Below are 4,877 nucleotides of genomic sequence, written 5' to 3'. Positions count from 1 at the left end.
ACAGTTGTTTGTTTTTTCGCTACTCCTCATTCAAATTTGGTTCAATTGTTATGAAGTTTGTCACAGATGATCTTTGTAGTGAGCTGCATAGAAATGACTGAACAGAATTTTGATATTTATCTTTATGCAAAAGTAATAAATGCGTGAACTTAACGAGGTTGATGCAATAATGGTTCTGAAGCTGTACCTCGGTCATTCTTTGATCAATTGAAATGAAATTTGGTACACTTCATGTTGACCATGAACTGGGGGTCCATATCAAATTTGGTGACAGCGCCACCTATGGGTCATGAGATATGAAAATAGGCTATTTTTGCCCATAACTTCTGAACTGTTTGTTAGAAAATTATGATCTTGATGTCTATGGATTGCTTGGCTCATGCCGCATCTGTCGATGTGTATTATGCCGGGTTTGACCAAACCGCCTGTCCGCCATTTTGAAATTTCACATGAATTGTTATATTTTTTGAACTATTGCACATATCCGTGCAAAAAGTGGTAAGGAGCTTTGACATGATGTCCTGAAGGTACCTGGGAAGTCAGAGTACAGCGCCACCTAGGGGTAATAAACTATAACAGTTCTTATGGAACTGCTTATAACTTCGGAATACTTTGTCTGATATGAATTTCTTTCTGAAATTGTATTCACTGGTTTATGCCGATTGCAACGATACCTCATTTGTCATTTTCCAAAATTCTGTTCATGTATTATTGTAAAGCATTTGGTAGATGATTTTTCCGCTACTCCTTTTACAAATTTTGTTTATTTTTTGCCAGGTTCTGCTCGTATAATGTTTGGAGCAATCCGCACAGAAATGACTGAACAGATTTTTGATATTCTGTTCTCTTTTTTAGAAATACCACTCCAAAGTTGACCGTGCCTGTGACGTTGTCTATTTGCCATAGTAAATTAATATGACTGTATATTACATTGTATAGCATTACTATACATAATGATCTGCTTGTCTTCAATTTCACTTGAACTCATGTACATTGTATTTATGTTATTTCTACTTCTGCTGTGTCAATTCTGCATCTTTGGTGATTGACATATGTCAATCCTTGCAGATATCTAATCTTTTTCTGCTGCCTCATGAACTGTGTCAACTGAGTGGCGCATCTAGTTAAACCACATGCATTGAGATTCTGAGTTCCTGGGTTCGAATCCCACCTGAGTCATGACGTTTTGTCCTTCCTCATCAATTCTTCTCAACCTGTCTGTAGTTCACATGTGTTCTATTTTTCCATGTTTGCTGTTGTTGCTCTGCATTGTGGTGCTTCTGCTGTGTCTTTCCTGCATCTTTGGTGATTGACATATGTTAATCCTTTCAGCTCTCTAATCTCTTGTCTTCTGCCTCATGAACTGTTTCAACTGAGTGGCGCATCTAGTTAGACCACATGCATTGAGATTCTGAGTTCCTGTGTTCGAATCCCACCTGAGTCATGACGTTTTGTTCTTCCTCATCAATTCTTCTCAACCTGTCTGTAGTTCACATGTGTTCTATTTTTCCATGTTTGCTGTTGTTGCTCTGCATTGTGCTGGTTCTTGCTGTGCTTTGTGTGCTTGCTGTGCTTTGTGTGCTTGCTGTGTTTTGTGTGCTTGCTGTGCTTTGTGTGCTTGCTGTGCTTTGTGTGCTTGCTGTGCTTTGTGAGCTTGCTGTGCTTTGTGTGCCTGCTGTGATTTGTGTAATTGCTGTGCTTTGTGTTCTTGCTGTGCTTTGTGTGCTTGCTGTGCTTTGTGTGCTTGCTGTGCTTTGTGAGCTTGCTGTGATTTGTGTGCTTGCTCTGCTTTGTGTGCTGGTTGTGCTTTGTGAGCTTGCTGTCCTTTGTGAGCTTGCTGTGCTTTGTGTGCCTGCTGTGATTTGTGTGCTTGCTGTGCTTTGTGTTCTTGCTGTGCTTTGTGTGCTTGCTGTGCTTTGTGTGCTTGCTGTGCTTTGTGTGCTTGCTGTGCTTTGTGTGCTTGCTGTGCTTTGTGTGCTTACTGTGCTTTGTGTGCTGGTTGTGCTTTGTGTGCTTGCTGTGCTTTGTGAGCTTGCTGTGCTTGCTGTGCTTTGTGTGCTTGCAGTGCTTTTTTGTTGCTATGCTTTGTGTGCTTGCTGTGCTTTGTGTGCTTACTGTGCTTTGTGAGCTTGCTGTGCTTTGTGAGCTTGCTGTGCTTTGTGAGCTTGCTGTGCTTTGTGAGCTTGCTGTGCTTTGTGAGTTTGCTGTTCTTTGTGTGCTTACTGTGCCTTGGGTGCTTGCTGTGCTTTGTGAGCTTGCTGTGTTTTGTGTGTTTGCTTTGCTTTGTGAGTTTGCTGTGCTTTGTGAGCTTGCTGTGCTTTGTGTGCTTGCTGTGCTTTGTGAGTTTGCTGTGCTTTGTGAGATTACTGTGCTTTGTGTGCTTGCTGTGCTTTGCGTGCTTGCTGTGCTTTGCGTGCTTGCTGTGCTTTGTGAGCTTGCTGTGCTTTGTGTAATTGCTGTGCTTTGTGTGCTTGCTGTGCATTGTGAGCTTGCTGTGCTTTGTGTGCTTGCTGTGCATTGTGAGCTTGCTGTGCTTTGTGAGCTTGCTGTGCTCAAATTTGATTAAAATGTTATGAGATGTGGCACAGGTGATCTTTGGAGTGAGCCGCATAGAAATGACTGAACAGAATTTTGATATTTATCTTTGTTCAAAAGAAAGAAATGCATGAACTTAACGAGGTTGATGCAAAAATGGTTCTGAAGCTGTACCTCAGTCATTCTTTGATCAATTGAAATTAAATTTGGTACACTTAATGTGGACCATGAACTGGGGGTCCATATCAAATTTGGTGACAGCGCCACCTATGGGTCATGAGATATGAAAAAAGGCTATTTTTGCCCATAACTTCTGAACTGTTTGTCAGAAAATTATGATCTTGATGTCTTTGGATTGCTTACCTCATGCCGCATCTGTCGATGTGTATTATGCCGGGTTTGACCAAACCGCCTGTCCGCCATTTTGAAATTTGTCATAAATTGTTATATTTTTTGAACTATTCGAGATATCCGCGCAAAAATTGGTAAGGAGCTTTGACATGATGTCCTGAAGGTACCTGGGAAGTCAGAGTACAGCGCCACCTAGGGGTAATAAACTATAACAGTTCTTATGGAACTGCTTATAACTTCGGAATACTTTGTCTGATATTAATTTCTTTGTGAAATTGTATTCACTGGTTTATGCCGGTTGCAACGATACCTCATTTGTCATTTTCCAACATTCTGTTCATGTGTTATTGTAAAGCATATGGTATATGATTTTTTCGCTACTCCTTTTACAAATTTTGTTTATTTTTTGCCAGGTTCTGCTCGTATAATGTTTGAAGAAATCCGCACAGAAATGACTGAACAGATTTTTGATATTATGTTCTCTTTCTTAGAAAAACCACTCCAAAGGTGACCGTGCCTGTGACGTTGTCTATTTGTCACAGCAAATTAATGTGACTGTATATTACATTGTATAGCATTACTATACATAATGATCTGCTTGTCTTCAATTTCACTTGAGCTCATGTTCATTGTATTTCTGTTATTTCTGCTTCTGCTGTGTCTTTTCTGCATTTTTGGTGATTGACATATGTCAATCCTTGCAGATATCTAATCTTTTTCTGCTGCCCCATGGACTGTGTCAACTGAGTGGCGCATCCAGTTAATCACCTGCATTGAGATTCTGAGTTCTTGGGTTCGAATCCCACATGAGTCATGTATTAGGTTTTTCTATTAATGTTTTGTTCTTCCTCATCAATTCTTCTCAACCTGTCTGTAGTTCACATATGTTCTATTTTTCCATGTTTACTGTTGTTGCGCTTCATTGTGGTGGTCCTGCTCTGTGATTCCTGAGCCTTGCATGTTTGATGCACTTTATGGTGCTTGCTGTGCTTTGTGTGCTTGCTGTGCTTTGTGAGCTTCCTGTTCTTTGTGTGCTTGCTGTGCTTTGTGTGCTTGCTGTGATTTGTGTGCTTGCTGTGCTATGTGAGCTTGCTGTGCTTTGTGTGCTTCCTGTGCATTGTGTGCTTGCTGTGCTTTGTGTGCTTGCTGTGCTTTGTGTGCTTGCTTTGCTTTGTGAGCTTCCTGTGCATTGTGTGCTTGCTGTGCTTTGTGTGCTTGCTGTGCTTTGTGTGCTTGCTGTGCTATGTGAGCTTGCTGTGCTTTGTGTACTGGCTGTGCTTTGTGTGCTGGCTGTGCTTGGTGAGCTTGCTGTGCTTTGTGAGCTTGTTGTGCTTTTTGAGCTTGCTGTGCTTTGTGTGTTTGATATGCTTTGTGTGCTTGCTGTGTTTTGTGAGCTTACTGTGCTTTGTGTGCTTGCTTTGCTTTGTGAGCTTGCTGTGCTTTGTGAACTTGCTGTGCTCTGTGAGCTTGCTGTGCTTTGTGTGTTGCTGTGCTTTGTATGCTTGCTGTGCTTTGTGTGCCTGCTGTGCTTCGTGTGCTGGCTGTGCTTTGTGTGCTTGGTGAGCTTGCTGTGCTTTGTGTGCTTGCTGTGCTTTGTGAGCTTGCTGTGATTTGTGAGCTTGCTGTGTTTTGTGTGCTTGCTTTTGGTGCTAATTTTTGCGCTGAAGGTGCTTGGCCCCGAGTTGCTGCTTGCAGCTATATTTGTACTTACTTTTTTCAGTTTAAAAATGTAAGTACAAGGCAAGACACAATACAAAACACACCACCACAGTGTTAGAGTGTTAAGGCTGACAAGACACCATACAAAACTCATTGCCACAGTGTTAGAGTGTTAAGGTTGGAAAGACATCATACAAAACTCACTGCCACAGTGTTAGGGCTGGCAAGACACCATACAAAACTCATTGCCACCGTATTAGGGCTGGCAAGACACCATACAAAACACATTGCCACAGTGTTAGGGTTGGAAAGAACCCATACAAAATTGATTG

Source organism: Paramisgurnus dabryanus, chromosome 3, assembly GCF_030506205.2.
Source record: "Paramisgurnus dabryanus chromosome 3, PD_genome_1.1, whole genome shotgun sequence".
Taxonomy (NCBI): Eukaryota; Metazoa; Chordata; class Actinopteri; order Cypriniformes; family Cobitidae; genus Paramisgurnus; species Paramisgurnus dabryanus.
Note: the sequence above shows the minus strand (reverse complement) of the source record.